Here is a 24,307-nt window from a genome sequence, read left to right as displayed (position 1 = left end):
TCACCTATGGGGTCTGCACTAACTCCTGGAGTGTCAGAATTGAATTAAATTATTGGACACCAAATGGTGCTGAGAATTGGTGTGGAAAACTATAATTATTTGATGTTAAAGAAAAAAACACATTTGGTGTCAGAAGTGGTGTAAGAAAACAATACACATTGTTGTCACAATGACACTATTGTGCTATGCCATAGGAGAGCCAGAGGTAAGAGAAAGGACACTAACACTGATCTCATCTCTATTTAAAATGCTGATATTTTGTTTATCATGGATTGGGGGTATTAATTTTTATTTTAAGAAAATATTGCATTGAAATATTTATCTTGATTACTGAGTTTTGGCTAGTAAAATGAATAAAGTATCGTTACAATAATTGAGGAGTCTATAATTGAAGCAAATATTTGCCTTTGGATGTTATCTGAGAGAGTAGCCATGGAGAATGAGCTGTTCTGCAGTTAAGCAAATGCATTGTTCCAAGATCCCAGGGGTATGCGACCTTTCTAATTTGTAGACTGTACTAGCCCCTCAAAATCCAGAACAAATAACACTACAAAATGGGAAGACTTGAGTTCTGACAAGGCATGGGATAGGGAACTGAGCTGGGCATGGTCCGCAGGGGAGTGACCAGGAAACAGCTACCTGGGGGCAGCAAGACTAGACAGGGAGATCAGAATTGAATCCAAAGATAACAGACCAGCTACTCCCAGGTCCACGCAACAAGAGCAGACACCAGTGCTCGGTGGCTCCAGTGATGGTAGCTCTGTTTAATTCCTTCTTAGAGCCTTGAAGTAATTAACTTAGAAAAGAATAATTCAAATTCCATCATATATATGGTTTCAGTATCAATATTTGGTCAAAAAATTAAGGCATATTTCTTCACTGTGCTTTGCATAATATCTACACAGCTCTAGATTTTTGCAACTCCTAATATAACCTTGAAATCTCTTGGCAGCAACATTTGAATACCAAAGCTTTTGCTAACACCCAGAGCACTGGGCTCCAATACGCTAGTCCAAGTTTGCCGTGTGAAATCACTGTCTTCAGGCAGTCTGGAGCAATGACTGACAGCGATGTAATTCTAGAAGCCGAAAGCTGAGGCTCTACAAGAGGATCATATTTTCTACTCAAAGCCAATTATTTTCCCAAGCTATGAAATTTTGCCACTTGAAACATTTTTCTTCATATCCTATTCAAGACAGCATCCTCTGAAATAGTTCTCCCTGTCTACACTGCCATCTCAGATACCTACGGCATATCAGAAGTATTATGAATCAATGGATTTTATGAGACTTGGTGACAACTTTGTTATTGAATCTCATTTTTTCTAAACTGTCCCTACATGATTTTTTCCTCCATATTTTGTGGTACCTCTTGGATGACACTGCACATTTCAAAGATATTTTATCCTATCTCTTCTGTGTTGCTGCTGCTGTTTGTTTATTGGCTTGACCTGCTTTGCTTTAGGTTGGGTTTGTTGGTAGAAAAAGAATATAACAGAATTCTTCCATTCAGCTCAAAATTTTGCAGTTCTGGGCTGGGTGCGGTGGCTCATACCTATAATCCCAGCACTTTGGGAGGCAGAGGTGGACAGATCACCTGAGATCAGGAATTCGAGACCAGCCTGGCCAACGTAGTGAAACCCCGTTTCTACTAAAAATACAAAAAATTAGCCAGGCATGGCCATGCACACCTGTAGTCCCAGTTACGCAGGAAGCTGAGGTGGGAGAATTGCTTGAATCCAGGATACAGAGGTTGCAGGGAGTCGAGATGGTGCCACTGTACTCTGGCCTGCGTGACAGAATGAGACTGCATCTTAAAAAAAAAAAAAAAAAAAAAAAAAAAAAAAAAAACCTTCTGTCTTGGTCTTTCTCCCTGACAGAGGAGAGGAAATGAGGCCCCTATAATTAACGGTCTAATCAGTGTCACTTAGCTGTTTGGTGAGTGAGGCAGGAATAAGACTCAGCTTCCCAATTGCCACTCCCCTCATTTAAACCACACAATGTCTCAACTATCTGGAAGCAAAGTTTGGTCTGCATGGCATCTACTGAATGACACAGAGTTGTAGCAGGTGTTAAGTGCCCCCTTCCTAGAATGGTATAAGATCCCCAGTAGCTTATACAGGGCCTGCAATATGGGCCAGAGACCTAGACTCCAAGTCACTGCTCTCCCTACAGGAGGCAGCTGGTGAAGACTAGTTCTTCTCTGCCTGTCAATCACTGCTTCGCTGGGTAACTTCTAAGACATTCCTCCCACGTCTGTTCCATGGACCAAGGCAGGTGGAGGTCCCCCAGAGACCTTCCACATCCTATAAAGGCGTTTAGGATCCATCCTCCTGCTGTATCCTTTGGCTGCAAAACACTGTCCACATGCACCCCACCCCATGCTCAGCCCCTCTGGGTCTCTAGGAAGATACTCCTCTCCCCACCCCTGCAGAGCAGCAACTCCCTTCAGCCCAGAGCACTGGCCTCCATTCCCTATCAGGTTAGAATCTCCATTAAGGGGCCAAAAATGCAAAAGCTATTTCCTTCTTATATGTTAGAGTCCTCAGAAGCCTCCACATCTGAAGCTTCCCCTCCCTCCACCCACCCTTTCCCCAAACCCCAGGTATGACCTCTCAGTAGATCTACAGCCCTGGGCTTTAGCAACCTCTCCTCAGCACTTACAGGGTGGTAGAGCTCCTACCATCCTGACCAGCTCCATGAAATAGGGGAAAACACTGGAAGGATAAACATAGATTAATATTTACTTAAATTATCTAGTCATGCCTGGATAATATGCTTATGGGGAGAACAGATTCTTATGTATCAAAGGGGAAAATATTTGAAAGCTTTGCTCAAGAGATTTAAATTGCTTCATGTTAAATAATGTTTTAGGATTATGTATTCAAAACAATAAACACTTCAGAAGAGTTTATGATGGGCATTTTTATACTTGCAATAAAAATAAGGCAAATTTTAAAAAATTTCTCACTTTATCAAAACACAGGATCTGTTCCCCTCCCTCTTACTTTAGTTTCTATTAGTTTCCTACGGCTTCTGTAACAAATTTCCCCAAATTTAGTGGCTTAAAGCAACACATACTTAATATATTACCATTCTGGAGGTCAGCACTCATAAAATCAAGGTGTCAGCAGAGCTGTGCTTTTTTGACTTGGGGGATCCTCAGGGAGAATCTCTTTCCTTGCATTTTCTAGCTTCTAGAAGCTGCCCACATTCTTTAGCTTCTGGCCCCTTCCTGGCATCTCCCCTCTTGCCATCTCAGCTTCCACCTTCCCATCTCCTTCTCTCACTGGATCTCTTGCCTCCTTCTTTCATTTATAAAAACCCTCGTGATTATATTGGCCCACTCTGATAGTCCAGGATAATCTCCCCATCTCAAGTCCTAACCACATCAGCAAAGTCCCTTCTGCCAGTTAAGGTAACACATTCCACATTCTGAGGATTACAATGTGGACATCTTGGAAGTCATTATTCAGCCCACCACACCCTTCGCCAATTTGCCCTCATTTTGGCCTCCTTGGCCCTGCACTCTCTCCTTTCTTGCCAACCTGGCTTCTGGCCCTTCAGCATCTCCCAGACACTAGAGTCCTTGCCCTGGCTATTCCCTCTGTGAGGTTGTCCATCCCCTAGTGAGCTTTGACACTCACTCCTTCGCCTCCTCCAACCCTTTGCTCAAACATCACCTTCTCAAGGAACACTTTTCTGGCCACCTTATTTAAATGTTCAATTCCCTCCCTTATCCCTAGACACTTACTTTCCCCTTCCCTAATTTATTTTTTCCCATAGTAATTATTATCATCTAGCATATCATCTATTTTACTCATTTACTTCTTTTATTTTCCACTTAACTCATCTTAAATGTAGGCTTTATGAGGGAAATAATTTTTTTTTGAGACAAGGTCTCACTCTGTCTCACTCCAGTCACACAGGCTGGAGTGCAGTGGTGTGATCACACCTTACTGCAGCCTCCACCTCCAAGGCTCAAGCGATCCTCCCACCTCACCCTCCTGAGTAGCTGGAACTACATGCATATGTCACCACACCTGGATAATTTTTTATTTTTTATAGAGATGGCATCTCACTATGTTGCCCAGGCTGGTCTCAAACTCCTGGGCTCAAGTGATCCTCCTGCATTGGCCTCCCAAAGTGAAGAATTTCTTTTTTCTTTATTTTTTTTCTGCTGAAACCCTTGGACTTAGAAAGATCCTTGGTACATCATAGGCTCTCAGTAAATATTAGTTAGATAAATATGGCTGGGTAATTTATTAGAGAAGCTTCAAAGTTAATATCTGTAAGTTTTATATCTCTGGCTGGTTAGACTACCAATAAAACACTTTCCCTAATTCCAGCGGAGTGGTGAAGGCCTGGCTGTCCAGTGAGTTCTGGGAATCCACTGGAAAAAGAGGGCTGAGTCCTCACTACAAAGTACACATCATTCACTTAATTCTCAGTTGTGCCAGATACCCTCTGTTTTACTCTCCCCAGAGACCCCCCATCTTTAGTTGGGTAGGAGAAGGACAGTATTCTGGCTGAGTGTGGTGGGAGAAGGAACGCAGAGGTCAATGGCTTTTTAAACAGACTCTCAGCCAATCTTCCATATTTTAGATGCATCGCACTCTCACTTCAGAGGTACCCTGTGTTGTTGGTTCCTAAGGCACTGGAGGACTCTGCAGTCTAGGTTTTGCTGATGCCTAGATTTCCCTGTTACCTATTAATATTCCCTTTCCTATAAATCCTTTACCACTCACTCAATTGTTTTCCAGATTCCTAAGTTTTGTTGCTGTTTTCTCCCCACTATTCTTCCCTTCCTTGTGATCATATGCCTTTAACAAATCCTTTTTAAAAATCTCAATTAAATGATAAAAACTGTTATTTAATTGAGGTTTCAGGAGGGGATAACACAGACGTGTGGTCATCCCATCATCACTACAAATGTCCCATGCTTACTATCATTTGAGGTCTTATGGATCAATACACTGATCCATTGTGTATTCTGTGTGTCTACTGAGTTTTTAACTTGAACTCTAGGAGAAACTATATTCCAAATTATAGTTAAATTATGACTGGCCACATTTCCATTTATGAATCACACCTCCCAATTGAAGATTGCTTTAAGTTGCATGGGCATTTTTTAATTCATCTAACTTAATCCTGTGAGATAAATGAAGATCTGAGACTCAGAAAAATTGCCACAATATGCCCAAGACCAACACAGCCAGTCAGTGGTGGGCCCAGTTCTCGAACATGTCTTCTGGCTTCTGACTAAACCATGTGGTCCCTCTTTGTCATGTTGCCTTTCTTCCTACAAAGAAGACAAATTAGGAAAATGTGTTTCTTTTCATAAATGTGACACAGCACAGAAAGCTTGCTGAAAAAATAGTCACATTCCTGAAACAATCTTGGAAGCCTCCCCACTCTGGTCTTGTGCGGGGAACATGTTTTGCTAGACCATCAGGCTGGCCACATCTCTCCAGGCTTGCTGGTCTAGAATGCATTGTTGGTACCGCCTCTCCCGCTTTGGGGCCTATTGATAATGTGTCTTAAGCTGAAAATCTTTCCTCTTGATCCCTGAGGTCCTTTCTTGGTCTCAGTACCTTCTGAAATCTCACAGAAAGCTTCTCCCCCCAGTCCCCGCAATGCTCTCACATCTTTGCTCCCACAAGGAGATCTGCACATCTGTTTCCCATGATTGTGAACTATGAGAAGTTGTCAGGGCCTTTCAATCAGTATAACGGCCTATAAAAGCTCGCTGTATTTTCAGTTTTACTAAATATTTCTATAATTCAAAAATTATGGAAATGGATAATGTTTCTCTTCTTTGGGAATATATTTAACAGCTGTGTGTGCACCAGATGCAAATGAATATATAGAAATAAATTGTGCATTTTATGGACTGCACTTCATATTAACTTGCTTCCCCTTGAGATACCTCAGGCCATGCTCCCGCCAGAATGCCAAAGACACTGGAGCACTTTACAGCGGACTGTCTGTTTCTTAGTTCCAGGGAGAGAACAACAGGTAAGGTTCCATCCAAGCAATCTATGAATAAGAGCACTACGCCTCCTGCCTAAGCCAGTGTTTCTTGAGCTGAGGAGCAAATTGCAAATTGGTTATCTAGCCCAGGACTTTACATCTGAAGAAGTGATAAAACAAACAAGCAAACAAACAAGGGCAGTTGCAGAATTCCGTTTGGTAGAGTAGTGGCCTGGGGTCTAGTGTCCTCCAGCAGTGGCTGTGGCTCCTGACCAGCCCATCTCTACGTGCATCCCTTTGTGCTTCCTTTTCCATTTCTGAGTCAGTTTTGCTGGCCTTCCCACCCTTCTGTGAACTACCCAGCAGCCCTCCAATAAGTTCATTTTCGGATTAGGATAATTTAAAATAGGCAAATTCTCATTTAGGATTGAGAACACTGATTGTTAGGAAATATAATTTTAATTGCTTCCTAGAGTTTTGGGACTCCTTCCATGTGCATCACAGAACATTACAGAGACCAGAGACATAGGCTGTATGAACTGGGTACACCTTCTCACAACCTCCCTACTGTTCTAGTCATGCTCCCAATTATACGGCTTATGAAGGCAAGATCCAGGCTGGGGAATGACCTCAAACAGTCAGGGGTCATCATAACAATTGGGGCTGCCTGGGTCCAACTGTAACTGGGGATATTTTAAGAATCCTGTGATTAATAAGGGTTGGAGGAATACTCAGGAGACCATTGGAGGGAAAAGCCACAGTTCCCATGGCCAGGTGTCCCAGAAAAACGGGGATACACAGAAGGGCTCCCACTATCAGACCTGCATCATCAGCACCCACTCTGGTTCCCGAGAGAGATAAGCAAGAACTCAATTGGCGATTTCACTCTGCCAATTTCTAGAGCTATGCTTCACTTGAGGAAACAATACACACTTCAGTTCTACAACTGCCTTGAGTTAAATCCCAGCTCTGCCACTTACCACCAATGGGGCTTTGGCCAAGTTATTCAAAGTCTCAGCGTTCTTATTTCCACATCAGTGAAATGGGGATAATAATGGCACCTACTTCACAAAGCTGTTGTGAGGAGTGAATAAGTCAAAACATTTCAAGGTCTTAATATTTATTAATGGTAGTATTTTTTTTTTTTAAATGTTAGTTGCCAAACAAATGGTGCTTGTAGCCTAAAGAGAATGAGTAAAGTAACTGAAGTTACCTTACAAGATTACTTTAAACTCATTACAAGAGCTACTAACTGTTGTATAATGGCTTGCATCTCACAAAGACCTTTTTTTTACAAGACTCGTAGTTAAGAGTGTCAGTCATGGCATCAGACGGACTCAGGCTCAAATCCAAATCTTTTACTTCGTAATCAGGTGAACCTAGGCAACCCCTAAGCCTCAGTTTACACATCTATGATACAAGGTTAATAATATTTATCTCTTGGGGCTATGTTGAGGACTAAATTAGATAATAGGCACAAACAGTTTTACTCAGTGTCTCACATGTGGGAAGCACCCACTAAATGATTGTCATCATTTTTACAACAATTATGTGAGGTCCTAGGTTTTTAATTCTCATTTTCAAGATGAGGACCTTAAGGCTCAGAAGAGAATAGTAACTTCTCCAAGATCATGTTGTCTGTAAAAGACGGAACACGAGCCATGCGTGGTGGCTCACGCCTGTAATTTCATCACTTTGGGAGGCCGAGGCTGTTGGATCACTTGAAGTCAGGAGTTCAAGACCAGCCATCGCCAACATGGTGAAACCTCGTCTCTACCAAAAATATAAAAACTTAGCCGGGCGTGGTGGCACATGCCTGTAGTCCCAACTACTCAGGAAGCTGAGGCAGGAGAATCGCTTGAGCCTGGGAGGTGGAGGTTGCAATGAGCTGAGATCGTGCCGCTGCACTCCAGCCTGGGTGATAGAGTGAGACTCTGTCTCAAAAAAAAAAAAAAAAAAAAAAAGATGGAACAGGAACTTCAAAGCCCTGTGTTTTTTTGACAGAAACATATTTAGCCCTCCTAAAAAGCTCTCTGGTCAGCATGATATTGTAATTCTCATTTTGAGTGGGTGGACTCTCAGGCACCATTTGATTTTCTCTCAGCGAGGCAAAGATGTTTCCGTGATCCTCAAAATTATTCCAGCTTTATTTCTATTTGTATCTGTGCCTTTTTCATGCTTAAAGTCAAGTGATCCCAACTCATAGGGTAGGTTATTGGAGTAGGGAGAACAGAAACTCATCTCATGTCCATATCAGCCCAAGAGACAGTCTTCATCCAAAACTGTATTTTGTTAAATTCAGGTGATTCTTCTCTCTTGCCTGTGAGCCTATGAACCCTATGGCTTTCGAAACCTCTGACTGAGTATACCCTTGTTACCCTGTCACCCTTCATTATGTTAAACAGCATCACTCCAAGCCTGGGAACTTGTCAGTTTCCAGAGTGAAGAGCCATAGTTTCAAAACCTTAAATTAAAAACAGGGAGAAAATGTTCTATTCCATCCATCAGAAGGAACTTCGTCTCCTTGAACTTGCTTTCTCATACCTCATCTCTGTTCTTTGTCTGAATAGACTTGACAGAAAAATTATTTGGATGTGTCATGTGCTTGTCATCTCAGACCAAGAAATTGATGGTTTAATGCAAAATGACATGACAGTCCAGGAATTTCATACATAAACCTACCTCACACTGCTTTCAAGAAAAAGTTATTCCACCTGGGAATTCTAAGTAACAGTTTGACAGTGTCCTAATCTCTTGGACACTGATTTCTTAGTGAACACACTAGCCCTGCAAGGGAAGAGGAAACAGGAAATACAATCTCATGTCTCCAAAGATGAGTCTCTTTCCATAAAAGGAAGAAGAATCTTTATCTTCTTCAATGGAAACAAAAATCTCTTTGTGTCTCTGTCTCTCTCTCTCTCCCTCTTCCCTTCCCCACTTGCTCCCTCCCTGTCTCCACAAAAATTCTCAAAAGTGCTCACAACATCCAACAACCCAAATACAAGACCAGGAGTTGACTTATCCTGCTTTTAGGATTACTGTGTGCCAAATGAAATGGTCCAACATAAAATAATTACAGCACAGCTGGCTAGCAGGAAGCCTCTCACCTGGGGCAGTAGGTCTAGTTCCTGACACTGTGTCAGTCACCTGACTTCTCTAGGCCTCAGTTTCTTCCCCTGTGAAAATGGGTGGTACGTGGTGGGGAAGGGGTGGGCAATTTGATATTTAATGATGCGCTTCATGATCTCAGCTTGGGAAATTTTGGCTGCCTCCTGAGAACAAAGAACGAATAGAAAACTCTCTAAGTCTTTCCCAGAAAATGGATAATTATTAGTTTATATGCAGAAACTATATTAAAACTAGAGATCTGTATACATGACAACTAAAGAAGTAACAAAATAAATAAGATCCAAGTAAATGTAGAGCTGGAAGGGCCCACAGAGATCCTCTGCGCATTTCCTTACTCTACAGAGATGGAAGGTAAAGTCCAGATATATCAGGAGTCAGAAACCCACATCCCCCAGCTCACCGTCTCCAGCTCTTCCCACATGCAGGAGGCCTGATGCTGTCTCCCAGCCACCTGGGTTAGAATTACAGTACTCAGCTTGAGAACTAGCGTTCCCTGAACTTTTTGGCAAATGGAATCTTAGGAAGAGAATGATGAATGGATACCCGTAACTGCCTTGGAGATATTAGGTGGAAATCTCTCACTTATGCATTTTTATGGGTACAAAGGGAGAAACAAGAAGACAGAGCAACTGGACGTTTTTATTGGGGAAATGGCTCTGATAATTATCTCCAGATAATGAAGGCAGTGCTCTTAGGGAAAAACAAGGGAAATTACATGCTCATTTTGGGTGAAATGAGATTTTTCTAGGACTTTTCTAAGACTCTTGTCGTTTATAAATGACATCCTTTCCTTGAAAATCAGAAAAAAAAATTGTGTCTCATAGGGTATTAATTAATAATTATTTCTCCTATTGCGAGTGAAATTAATATGCTCAGATGTAAATATACTAATCTTTCCAGTTTCTGCTCTAACCTGATTTTGTCTTCAGGTCTGAGTCCAAAGCCTGTCATACATCAACATTAACTGTCCTCTGTTACATTTTATACATAATTGTTTATCTAACTGGTGGCTGCTTTGCTCACTAGGAGTGCTTATATTATAAAATGAATTAAAATCAAATAACTTCATGAACAAAACAGTGATACAGACACCAATTATTGTTTTGCCAGCTTTTACATATATGGCAGCCTTAACTGTTACCTAGAACCATCTATTAAATAAATCAACCATTGCACGTTGCACATGGACAGGCAACAAAGAATGGAAAAATTCTGTTGCAATTTGACATAAGTAGAAAACTAAATTCACAGTTGAGAACGTAAGGAAGGTGGAAAAGTCAGTGTGCTAATCCTCCCAACAGCTAACCATTCTTTTCCTATGTGGTTGGATGGGAGCCAAACTGTCAGCTAAACCATGAGCAACATGTTTTAATCATATAAACCTTTAGACAACACAATTATATAAGAGAACACTTGGGAGGAGAAAGATTTAATTCTTTCTTCACTGTTTCACCAGAAAGATGTTAGATAGTTCTAAACTCCAACCACCCCTTTTGGTGCACTATTTTAATAATGACTGAATTTATCTAAGTACCTAGCTTTAAAAAATGTGGTTACATGTATTTTGAAAACCAAGCCAAGAAACACAAGACCCATAAAATCCTGAAGCATATTAAATGACGGTTCCTTTTTCCTTAATCCACCACCGCAAATATCAATTAAATGTAATTATATTAAATAGGATCCCCTGAGAGCAAATAAAGATTTGCCAGAACACAAATTGCTACCCAGGTGAACAATATATAATTTTCTCGCATACACAGACAAATACCGATGGTATACTCCAGAATGTAATGCAACAAATGTGTGTTTACTATAATATATACATTTATTTTTTTCTTCGCTACCAAAATGGCAAAGGGCCAAAAAACACAAATGAAATATATGAGTTTTTCTCTTTTCTTGGATGAGACGATAAAGATTGCATTTTATATTAATAACTGCTAATTAAAAGGCTATTAATCTGACAATAGTAAATTAATGAACTCTGCTAGAAGCAAATGCCAGAAATAAACCTGTAAGTTTTGGCAAAAAAAAAAAAAAAAGGATTTAAGCAACTATTTTTCTTATTAAAAGCAAATGTTTTACTGAGCTAACTATGAAAGGAAGAAATGAATCCACAAATAGGAAAATGAAAACAGGTAGGACAAGATGGATTTGGTTAACCATTTTGGGAGCTAGCTATTCCATGCCTCTGGAAGTGAAAGAACACGAAGTGGTGAGGCAGAGGACAGGGGTGAAAAACAACTTTCCTAATTATAAAAAAGAGCTGCCCGCAGATGTTTGAATTCAAAGATCCCAAGGAATATATATACATACCTACACACACACATACACACACACACACACATATATATATATAGAGAGAGAGAGAGAGTCAGCTCTGTAGCCCCAACTAAAATGCAGTGGCACGATCACAGCTCACTGCAGCCTCCACCTCCTTGGCTCAAGTTATCTCACCTCAGCCTCCTGAGTAGCTGGGACCACAGGTGCCCACCACCATGCCCAGCTAATTTTCTTTATTTCTTTTCTTTTCTTTCTTTCTTTCTTTTCTTTCCTTTCCTTCTCTCTCTCTCTCTCTCCCCCTCTCTCTCTCTTTCCTTCTTTCTTTCTTTCTTTTTTTTATTTGCCCAGGCTGGTCTCGAACTCCTGTACTCAAGCAATCTGCTCACTTCGGCCTCCCAAAGCGCTCCCCAGCCACCACACCTGGGTGAAATATTTCTAAAGAAAATTTTCTTTTTCTTCTGCAGGAAAAAGGAACACATGCCATGCTCATGTTCTTTTTCATTACATGGTATGTCAGGTATGAATTTCTTCTGTCAGATGTTTTTAGGAATAGAAATTTAATTCATTTTTGGTGTTGTATGGAAAACCTGGAAAAATAATCAATTTAAGATTGAATGTGCTGATATGTCAAATATTTTTAGTGTTTGCTCTCTTAAAAGCAATAAAAATAATTTTCTATAAACAGAATCTTGGAAGCACAGGCACTTTCCTTTTTCTACTGCTCACTCTCTTCAGATTGGAATCTCTCCTCTGCCCCTCAATATTGACTTTCATAGTAAGAATATCCCAATGTCAGGTCTAGGCAGTGCCAGAGGGAAACAGAAATTAGGGCTTTTGAATCTACTGATCCTCAGCTTTCTCAGCTAGAAAATGTCAGAAGTAGTCACTAACAACCCTTCTCATATTAGTGATTTGAGGATTTCTCATCAAATTGTCAAATAATATGACCTTCAGATAGGACTCCCCCTGGTGAAACAGACACTGTCTATACACGCTGGTGTACAGAGCTGTCTGTTCCTCCCCTTCTTGGAGCCCAGGGAAAGTTCTTCATGAAACTTGGCTTAAGGGATCTTCTTCCATGGCAGAGATGCCCCTCAAGCTGCTTAGAAAGACTCATGAGAAGATGGGGCATCCTGGTTTTGTTGAGCTGATGCTTGGGGAGTACAAGGACCAGAAAGACAGTGATTATTTACCCTGAATGATGGACACCACCACCCTTCTTCCCAGGCCAGCTCTCCTGGAATAGGGTGGTGAAGCGGATGGACTCCAGAAGGACCCCTTTTCCCTTCCCACACTGCTACCCTCTCCACTCCCCTTCCCCCATTCTCAACACCCTTTACTCCTTATTTTCCCTAAAGTTTCTTCTTTTCTCTGTTAGGCATACTAAACCCCAAGCTCCCTGTTTTGTCTTGTAAATCTTGACAGGCTCTTCAGTGTTGGATAGTTAGTTTTAACTCTTCTCTACTGCCCTGTTCTGCAGCTGGGTGGGAACATGGGGCAGCAGCTTCCTTCTTAGGAGGGCAAAGGAGAGGGAGGTTGGAGAACGGCCTTGCACGTTGGGAGATGCCCTCTTTCCTTTCCACCCTTCCTGCTCCACCCACCTCCCTCCTTTCTTCCTTCCTTTTCTAGGGAACCTCAGAAAGGCTAATCACACCTTTTAGTCTATGGTGCATTCTCTGCACGGCTCCAAGGAAGGCTGCTCTCTCAGTTAGTCAGTTAATTATTAGTTATCCCTTGTCTCCCATTCCTTTTTCCTTCTCCCCTACTCACCCCAGTTAACCATTCTAATGTTTAATACACATCTTGTTATGTATGTTCTTATAAATTTCATAAGGTACTTCTCTGTACCTGTCTTTTAATTTATCTGAGTGGTATTATAAACCTCATGTTACTTATAATTGTCATTCAGCATCTCAATTTTAATACCCTGTCTGCTGCTTCCACCAGCTGCATAGCACTTCAGGGTGCGCAGCCACCACATTGTACCTGGTTGGTGATGGAGCAGTGACTGCCTCCACCCACCTTCAACCACACATAGCACTGCACATGTCCCTTTATGGACGCTTGTGAGAATGTATTTGGAACACATCCTCGGGAGTGGAATGCGTTAATGTAACTGAGTCCTGCCAGGTTGCTCCCTGAAAGGGCTGTGCCAAGTGACACTCCCACTTATGGCACACAACTCTTCTTCTATCTTCACCTCCCTAACCATATCTGGTACTTAGACACAAGTTCATTAAGAACAAATATCATATTTTATGAAGTAGAAGGAACCTTCTCTACATTCTTGGGTCCATTGCTTCCAAAATTCTTCCCAAATTTTAAAAACAATGATGTATATTTGAGCATATAGGACATATTTTCTTTTTAGAAAGAAAGGGATAATATTATTAAATTGCAAAAGGCATAGAATGAAAATTTCACTAGCTCAGTCTAAATAGTTTCCAAATGTTCTATGCTAAGAAGAAAAATAAGTGATGTGCAAGGCTCCAGAAGAAATATATTGGGGTCTCTTCCGAAGATCTAGCTTGAAGGTAGTCTCACCTGCCTACCCTCTCATCCATTCCATCTTAATTCAGTTTCTTCCTGAAAGCTTTCCCTAAACCCCTAGGCTGGATAGGTGTACATCCTGTGTGTCAGATCTGCCTGTTGGCTTGTCCGTCTCTCACCCTAAATTCCATTAGGCAGACTCCATGAGAGCAATCTTTCCTGTCTTGTTCATAACTGAATCCCAGTGTCCAAAATAGCATCTGAAACATACTGGCAATTTAACAAATACATGTTGAATAAATGAATGCATAAACAAGTAAATTGATTTTGGATTGCCACACCTTAATGCAGGGTTTGCTATAGGCCTTGGATTGAATTAATAAATGGAGGCATGAGCAAATGACCAATTCTACCCCTTTTGTTCTCTCTTCCCTTCTCTCCTTTGGGCTCCCGCATCGGATCTTCCTCCTTGAGTTTTCCCACATTCCAGGTGGGAGGACAGGGCTGTTGCTAGCATCGCTTTAACTCACTTTACTGTCACTTACCCCTTTCTCACTCCAAGATGGGGGAACTAAAAGTTGTGCACTCCAGGGAAGGAGTGAGAAGGCACAGCCAAGAGGCACTGTTCCAACTCAGTGTGCGTGAGTGGCTCCCTGCAGGGCAGGCCACCTAAGTGCACACACACCTTGTCTCCTTTACCCTTCCTCTTTTCCTCTTCTCTCCCCTTTCCCCTCCTCCCCCACAGGCTTTATTCCTCAAGACTGTCTAATGAAAGGCTGGTTTAGGGATGGAGGTCCCCTGATTACACACAGATCTATACATGCACATACCAAAGAATGCATATAATCACATTTAGACAGTTTGTTTTCATATTCTATATAGTTTATGATGATACAAAGTTGACAGTTTCTCGGCATCATTTTCCCTAAATAAGCCCTCTATATTTTTCCTGGATGTGAACAACTGTTTTCACAGCCAGAAAAGAGCACTTGAGAAATTCTTGGGGACTGAGTGGTGCGTTGGGCCATCTTCCTTGGTTAACAATCAGTGAATAAATCATCTTAAATTCTGTTTCTACCTAATTAAAAGAAGCAAGGGAGCCTTTTGAATTAAAGCCATCCAACTCAAACTATTTGGACCAGAGAACTTGAACATTTGATAGTGCAAGCCTCAGCCAGTTGCATTCCAAGTATGATAATACATTTACTTGTGCTGCAGATAGAATCTGCTTGATGTTTTCACTGATGGTCTCTCACCTCACTATGTCAACCTCCGTATTCACCGGGATTTGCAACAGGACATTGACAGCACAGACTTCAGAGTGCTAACTCACTATTCACTTACATAATTTTTAAAAAGAGAGCATTTATGCTAAATTTATGATCCTTGAGGACATGGTCTATCACCCACAGCTGTTAGCACAGAGTCTTACTCATGTAGTAAGATATCAAGATTGATTTTCTTATTGATATAACTTTTAAAAATTGAATTAGTATTATTGTTAATGCTGGCTCTACTTTATTAAGTTGAGGACAGTTGTTGAGACCTGTATGGACCCCCCTCTTGCCCTCAGACATTATTCAAGTAAGAGCCCTACCACCCCTGGCAAGAGTTCATCTTCCCAAACCCTTTGGGGCCCTTAGAAGAAAGGATCCATTTAGAGGCAAACTAAATAGCCTCCATTTTCAGTAAACCAGATTACCCAGATGGGCAGAGAACATTTTATTTAAAAAGAAAAAATATATATATTAGGTAAGCAGATTTTTTAAGAAGACCTCCATCCTTGGAAAATAAATACAGTTTTATATCTCTGTGCCACGGAATTTTCTCCAAGTGACCTGAGCCAGAGGATAATTCTGCCTGTAATTGAGTAGTATGAAAACCCTCAATAATTCCACTGCATAAGAGTGTTCAGCTTCCCAGGCACTGCCTTCTAGATACTTAAACTCCTCAGAGAACAAAAGGATGGGTTGGTTTGGCCCGTGATTTGGGTACACTGGGATGAGTCATCAGATCAGTCCTCCAACTCTAGATGATTATAGGTGCTTTATGGAAATGTATCCTTTAAGACAGGACATAAATGTCATCTTAAATTATTTCTGGAACAAAGTAGGGAATACATACATACTACATGCTACACGTCAATACACTAGGCACAAAAGGAAGACCTGAAGACCCCAGAACTTCAGTCTGAAGTCCAGTCTGAAGATTAAAAATAATAACTAGCGTTTACTCAGCAGTTTTCACTGTTCTGAAACACTGTTCTAAGCCCTTTATATATATTAACCCATTTAATGTTATCACTGTCCCTGTTTGACTAATGCAAAAACCAACCGAGGCACAGAGGAATTGAGCATCTTACTCAGAGTTACATAACTCAACCAAGGCAATTTGGTTCCAGGGCTTTCTTCTGTGTTACTGCCCTAAATCTGCCTTCTTTAAGCACTGCCCAGTTTAGAACACAGCTTTGCAGTATATGCAACCTGTGCTTAATTCTACTCAACAAATAGACTTTTTCTGACACTCCCCCTTGAACCCAGCACCGTGTTGAGTTCCAAGGAGACCTACAGTAGGCACATAAAGCACAGCCCCTGCCTCCCAGGACCTCGTAGTCTAGGCAAGAAAATGTGGCAGAGCTTCTGACCAATAAGAGTGGTGGGCACCTACCCAGCTGTCTCATCCCCCTGGAAGGAGGCAGAAAAGATTCTGGGCAGGGCCTCTGCTTTCTCTCCCAAGCCCAACCTGATTCAAGCTGATGGCCTGCCCTTCTACCCTACTCAGGCCTATGCCCCTGGAGGCTGAGAAGCAGTAAGCTGGCTGAGCTTCCCACCCAAGCAGGACAGGTCCAGAGTGGCTGCTTTGCAGAATGGCTTCCATTCAGGAAGTATCCTGTGAAAAAAAGTAAAGGCCAGAGCTAAAATGAATTAAGGGGATATCCTAGCCTCAATAAAAGAAAGAAGCCTGCTAACAACACGTCTACAGAACCCCAGAATTGAGGGCACAACCACATGGATGTGACTCCTCAGATGAGAAAAATGCCTCAAGTGGTTATTATTCTGGCATTTCTCCATCTTTTTTTTTTTTTTTTTTTGAGACAAAGTCTCACTCTGTCACCCAGGCTAGAGTGCAATGGCACAATCTCAGTTCACTGCAGCCTCTGCCTCCTGGGTTCAAGTGATTCATATGCCTCAGCCTCCCAAATAGCTGAGACTATAGGCGTGCGCCATTACACCCAGCTAATTTTTGTATTTTTATTAGAGATGGAGTTTCCCATGTAGGCCAGGCTGGTCCTGAACTCCTGGGCTCAAGTGATCCACTCACCTCAGCCTCCCAAAGTGCTGGGATTACAGGCGTGAGCCACCACACCCAGCCCATCATTCTAACAAGTAATTGCACTGATTTGAATGCCTTGATTCACGAGAGCCACACCACCTGCCTTCTCACAGCTGCTTCAGAGAACCCACACAACTGGCCTAAGAACCAGGCCTGGAGCCCACTCCCTGCCTCCATAGCTTCCTCTTAAAAGCTACTCAGGACAGTTTGAGCCCTGGGCAATATATCAAGATCCCATCTATCAAAAAAAAAAAGAAAGAAAAGTAAATTTGAGTCTTTTTCAGGAATTTTGAAGTAAATGTTTTTAATCTACCAGAGCTCATTTACAAATGTGAAGCTATCATTTAAATTGCACCTGACATCATATTGCACAACTTCAAACTATATTACAGGTCTACAGTGACCAAAACAGCACAGTACTGGTACATAAATAGAAACATAGACCAATGGAACAGAATAGTGAACCCATAAATAAAGTCACACACCTACAATCATTTGATCTTCGACAAAGTTGGCAGAAATGAGCAATGGCAAGAGGATTCCTGATTCAATAAATTGTGCTGAGATAGCTGGCTAGCCATATGCAGAAGAATGAAACTGGACCCTACCTTTCACCATATATAAAAATTAACTCAAGATGGATTAAAGACTTAAATGTAAGACCTAAACTGTAAAAATCCTAAAAGAAAACCTAGAAAATATCATTCTAAACATTGACCTTGGCGAAGAATTTATGACTAAGTCCTCAAAAGCAATTGCAACAAAAACAAAACTTGACTAATGGTATTTAATTAAACTAATGGGCTCTGTGCAGCAAAGGAAACTGTCAACAGAGCAAACAGACAACCTACAGAATGGGGGAAAATATTTGCATATTCTGCATTCAACAAAGGTCTAACATCCAGAATCTATAAGGAACTTAATTCAACAAGCCAAAAACAACCCCATTTAAAAAGTGGGCGAAGGACATGAACAGACACTTCTCAAAAGGCGACATACAAGCAAACAACAAACATATCAAAAAATGCTCAACATCACTAATCATCAGAGAAATGCAAATCAAAACCACAATGAGATATCCTCTCACACCAGTCAGAATGGTTATTATTAAAAAGTCAAAAAAATAAGATTCTGGTGAGGTTGCAGAGAAAAGCAACCTTTGTACACTGTTGGTGGGAGTGTAAATTAGTTTGGCTACTGTGGAAAGCAGTTTGGAAATTTCTCAAAGAACTTAAAAAAACTACCATTTGACCCAGAAATCCCATTACCAGGTATATACCCAAAGGAAAATAAATCGTTCTACCAAAAAGACCCTCATATGCTCACCACTGCACTACTTGCAATAGCACAGACATGGAATCAACCTAGGTGCCTATCAGCAGTGGATCGGATAAAGAAAATGTGGTACATATACACCATGGAATACTAGAGCCATAAAATAAAATTATCTCCTTTGCAGCAACATGGATGCAGCTAGAGGCCATTATCTTAAGCAAATTAATGCAGGAACAGAAAATCAAATACTGCATATTCTTTCCAATAAGTGGGCGCTAAATATTGGGTATTCATGGACATAAAGATGACAACCATAGACACTGAAGACTACTAGATGGGGGAGGGAAGGAGAGAACTAAGGATGGAAAAATTACCTTTCAGGTACTATGTTCACTACCTGGGTGACAGGATCAATTGTACCCCAAACCTCAGCATCACACAAACCCACACATGTATTCCCTGAATCTAAAATACAATTTGAAATAAAAAAAAGAAAAAGAGTGTGCCTGAGATAACATGTGATGAGCAGGACTTACATAATGTATGCATCAAAAGACAAATATTGACTATGAAGCAAGCTTTCTCTGTGGGTTTGAAAACACAATTCAACCTCCAACCCCATTCCTCCCTCAACCATACACACTCCATCTTGTTTCATTTTAAGTCAAGATTATTTTTCCCAAGGAAAACATTTATCGTGTGTTTACTGCATATGCTTATCTGGGAGCTTATTAGCAGAATTCTCTCCAAAAAATCTGTAGGGCTAATCTGAAGTTGAACAAAAAGTGGTTTTATAAACATTTGGGATCCCCATCACCTCCTTGGTCTTGGCACTCCATGAATCACTGATCCACATCTCCCTGGGGCTTCCGATGCTGCTGACAAGAAGAAATTGCTATTTAAATTATATCAGGGCTGAAATGAGCTCCAACCCACACAGGAGTATCAGCTCCAAGGAGGCACATCAGAGCTGACAGTTACCTTAAGGTAAACAGTTCGACTGTAAAGTGCAGTTTTATGGCCCCAGTAAGTGATTTCCACTCAGCCTCACAGGTGTATGTGTATATTTTTTCTTTGTTGAGGAAACTGTAATATCTTACTCTTAGCACCACAGAATCTCCTCTCCCAGAGAGCGTATTAAATGTCCCTCCAGTTTCCAAGGCTTAGTTAAGAGCTTTGTAAAATCAACTACATATTTTTACACAGGTGGTTGCTAAGCATGTTGAATGATTCTCTGCCTACAGACACTTCCAGTCAAGAACCCATTCAATTGTGCATAAAACGGGATAAAAAGGACTTTTCTTTCTTGATTTTTTTTTTACCACGTCATGTCTAAGGTAGTGAAAATTAGATCATCATTAGCTGGCATGTTGGGAGTATCGAGATATCCAAAATAACTTACATGTTATCCCTACCAAATGCCCAGGTCCTGATGTTTTAGGACCCTTGTTAGAAGGTGCACTTCTACCTTCAAGTATCACCTTTAGTTTACCCTCTAGATTGTGACCAGATAAATCTCAGGAAAGGAAAGGAAACAATTTCCTCTAGTCATTAACAGAACAACAGAAAGGCAAACACAAGAACCACAATTGCCCATGATTCAGTACTTTGGGTATTACCTTCCACTTACTATCTTTAATGAACTGTGCTAATTCCCAGTAAATGTTCTTATTTTCTATAAAAGGGCATATTCCTAATATCTACATTGTATACTATAGATATTCAAAATATTCAAGAAATATCGTTTAAATGAATGTTTAACAACTCAGGTGGGGGTGGAAGAGAATTTTCTTAATAATTTTTTGAAAAGCAGCCAGTCCATGAATAGGCACAGTACTTATTATAATCAAGGCAGATGTTTGGCCCCGTCTTTCTCTTCCCTTCCCCAGATATTCTGCTTAAAAGGTCTGTCTGATTCCCCTGTGAAGCTGCCTTCACTCTTAGGAAGAGAAAAAGTAAAATAGGAAGGACCAGATTCAAGAAGCTCCTATTCTTCAAATGCTCACAACAAATTTTCTTAATAATGACTTTTTAAATATGTAGATGCTATAACTGCTTTCTTAAAAGTCTGATGGACAGAATTGTTCTGAAGCCTTTGCTTATTAGGGAAGATTTATTGAAAGGAAAAAGAATAATCAGTCCAAACTTTTCTGGATGACTTTTAAATAGATGTGAGTCCTAAAAGTTAACCTAGGGTTCCTCCCGAAGACTAAAAATGCAAACACATTTTTAAAACTAATTAAATGCTTCTGGTTGCTAGCATAGTCCTTTTAAATGAGTCTCATTTTAGATATACTAAACCTTAGCTTCTCTACTTTTGACATTGCTAAGCAAAGTTTTCAACCCTCTGGTTATAGTCAGCATGTGCCTACGTTTCTACTTATTTGAAAAGGAAAACTGTAAAATGTTGAGCCCTTCTCTTTTAGCTCCTTGATCTTGAGCCTCAGTTTCCTCATTTGTGAGTTGGAAGAGTTGGACAACCTTCTCAAGGCTTCAGGGGTAAGGTGGGGCTATAGGATAAGCACAGATGAGCTAGCCAAGGCAGTTCTATTTTAATCGGACATGTTCATTCTGTAAGATTTTCTTTGGTCAAAGAGGGATTTTGACTTAAAAAAGAAAAAGTTCACAAACACCGGGATTAAATGAATGATGACTGAGGTCCCTTGGGATTCAAAGCTCCCATGGTGGAGATTAGCTTTACAAATTTACCAGTTAAGTAAAATGTGCAGTTTGGTGGTTGTTGAATCTTTGGTTTGGTTTGAAAAGCAGGTGATAGCTATGCCTTTTCCAACGACAAGCTTTTGGTGAGGAATGCAATGCCCTCACTGACAGCTGTTCCTCTGGAAAGTTCTGGATGCATATTCAGAAGGTCTACTTCAGATCATATAATAGTCCTATTTTTAATTTTTTTAGGAACCTTTATAATGTTTTTCAGAGTGGCTGTGCCATTTTACATTCCCACCAACAGTGGACAAGGGTTCTAAAATCCTAACAGGTATGAGGGGATACCTCATTTCCGTTTTAATTTGCATTTCCTTGATGATTATTGATGTTGAGCACCTTTTCATATACCTGTTGGTTATTTGTATCTCTTCTTTGGGAAATGTCTATTCAAATCCTTTATCCATTTTTAAAAACTGGTTATTTGGATTTTGATGGGTTTTCTCCTCTCTTTTCTTTCTTTCTCTCTCTCTCTCTCTTTTTTTTTTTTTTTTTTTTTTTTTTTTTTTTTTTTTTTTGCTATTTTGTTGTGGAAGTTCCTTATATATTTCAGAGACTAACCCCTTATCAGATATATGGTTTTCAAATATTTTCTCCCATTCTTTGGGTTTCCTTCTCAGCCTGTTGATAGTTTTCCTTGCTGTGCAGAAGCTTTTCACTCCTGGGTCTATAACTCCAAAATCTGAAATCGGGGTCTCAAAGAGATATTTGCACTCCTAGAGTCATTGCAGCATAATTCACAATAGCCTAGATGTGGAGTCAACCCAAATGTCCATCAACAGATGAGTGAATAAAGAATATGTGACATATGCATAAAATGGAATATTATTTAGGCTTTAAAAAAGAAGGAAATCCTGCCATATGCTACAACATGGATGAACCAGGAAGACACGAAATAAACCAGACACGAACAACAAATACTGCATGATTCCACTGAAATGATGTATCTAAAATTGTCAAACTCATAGAAGCCGAGAGTAAAATGGTTGTTCAGGGGCTGGGGGAAGGGGGAAATAGGGAGTTGCCCTTCAATGGGTATAAAATTTCAGGTTATGCAAAATGAATAAGATCTAGAAGTCTGTTGGACAATATAGTACCCGTAGTTAACAGTACAAATCTGTGTACTTAAAAATGTGTTAACATAGTAGATCTCATGTTAAGCATTTTACCACACACATACCCCCACATCCAAAGCAAAGGGACACAAGAAAATTTTTGGTGGTGATGTATATATACATTACTTTGATTTTGGTGATGGTATGATGGGTGTATGCACATGTCTGAACTCATCAAATTATATACGTTAAATATGTGAGGTATTTTTGTATATCAAATATACTCAACACTACAACATGAATGAACCTGGAGGACATTATGCTAACTGAAATAAGCCAGACACAGAAAGACCACTACCATACTATTCCACTTAAGTAATATATCTAAAATAATCAAAGCGAGGGGTAGAATGGCATAATAAAACAGTCTTATTTTGTGGTAAAAATCCTAGAAGTACATGGTGGAGACAAAGAACAATGGATTGTACTTCTGTGGCTGAGGGAGGAGATGGTTGAGGGTAAGAAAACAGCAGCAAATGAAGCTCATCAATAGAGGTTATGCAGAGAGAATGGCTCTGGAATGAAAGCATGCAAGAAGAAAAAGCAGTTACTTACCTTGGAGAGAAGAGAGTTGTGATGAGACTTTCACTGGTAGGAGCCTACAAAACTGAAAAGAAGAAAATGAGTGAGAAGTAGCAAAAGGAACAGAATAAGGAGGAGATGGTGACAGCTTGACATGATTTGTGAAGACTTTCTACGGAGTGATTGCCAGTCCAAGAGAAATCGTGAAAATAAGAAGGTAAAGATGAACCAAATATAAAAGTTGCAGTGAAAAAGGAAATGAACAGTAGGAATGACAACAACAACAATAATACCACCAGACAGATAATGAGAAGAAAAATGGAACATGGAGGATTCATTCAAGGAAGAGGTTGCTTTAAGCCACAAGTCCAGGAAAAGGATGAGTGCTTCATAAAAACTCCCAACCCTTAAGATTAGCTTCTGAGTCAAACTATCACTGAAGGTTCTTATTACTGCCTCGTAAATGGCCATATTCATTTCACAGCTCTCGAAGGGCTCAGAACACATTCTTAAAGCATCTTAGAGCTATAATCTGAGGGTTAACCATGACCAGCTTTTATTCACAAAGCTTCTATACTTACCATCTGCACAGCACTGCTCTCAACTCTGCAAAAGCCAAAAGAGAAAAAAAGCTCTATGATTAAGAAGAAAAAGTCATCTTAAACAGTTTTTACTGAGTTAAGTGCCCACAACTCCCTCTCCCTCTTAGATTTTTATCACACATTTAAAAGTCAGCAAGGCAAAGGCAAATGAAGATTTCTACAGAGAAAGGGGGAATAAAACTACTTAAAGAAAGCAGCTTGCATTAGGATCTACAGAACCTCATTTTGCAAATTTAAAATATTAAGTGACTTAAGTATTAAGACAAGTTGTTTCTGGGAAAAGAAAACCAACTCTATTTTTTATCCATATTCACTGTAAGTTCTCTGTGCCCACCAAGGTAGACATAATGAGAATTCATCGGTTGTACGAAGCTAATTCAGTGCTCCCTTGAGATTTGAATCTTTCCACAGACTTCTGCTGATGCTGTCATGAAATCTGCCACTTTCTCTCTTTTAAAATAGTGACACTAGTCCCCTTTATAGATAATAATGATGATTCTTATATTTATTTGCCTTAGCCAAAGGAGCAAAATGGCTTTATGATTGAGAAGAAAGCATAATGGTAAAGGGTATGCATTGAGCTACCCAATAATGGCTTTAGATGTTTAATGCAAAATAATAGGCTTGTGCCAAGCCCATGATGGAGTGCTTATCGGGTTGTTTCCTTCTTGTGGTGGGGGAGACAGGATCTATCGCTGTTTCTTTCTGGAATGTGACTGATTTAGATGATTTACAAACTTTGCTCCACAGAAATGCCTCTCTCTCTGTGGGGGAGGCTCTTCCTCTCTCCCCCATAATAGAAGGGACAAAACAAAAACAACGAAGGAGCCGGGCACAGTGGCTCACGCCTGTAATCCCAGCA

General features: G+C 40.4%; 1 long non-coding RNA gene across 6 annotated transcripts in view; it reads right to left on the bottom strand.

Moving 5' to 3' along the window:
- LOC119618262 (uncharacterized) overlaps positions 1–24,307 on the bottom strand; it is a 230,138-nt gene that overhangs the window by 16,007 nt on the left and 189,824 nt on the right. For all 6 annotated transcript variants that reach the window (XR_012093483.1, XR_012093485.1, XR_012093484.1 and 3 more), the window contains 2 exons: positions 23,425–23,449; positions 22,877–22,928 (listed from right to left, as the gene is read on the bottom strand). This is a non-coding gene — a long non-coding RNA (uncharacterized lncRNA). The remainder of the gene's footprint in view (positions 1–22,876; positions 22,929–23,424; positions 23,450–24,307) is intronic.

Source organism: Chlorocebus sabaeus, chromosome 7 (assembly GCF_047675955.1).
Source record: "Chlorocebus sabaeus isolate Y175 chromosome 7, mChlSab1.0.hap1, whole genome shotgun sequence".
Taxonomy (NCBI): Eukaryota; Metazoa; Chordata; class Mammalia; order Primates; family Cercopithecidae; genus Chlorocebus; species Chlorocebus sabaeus.
The sequence above is the reverse complement of the archived record's forward strand: the minus strand, read 5'-3'. Positions and strand labels throughout refer to the sequence as shown.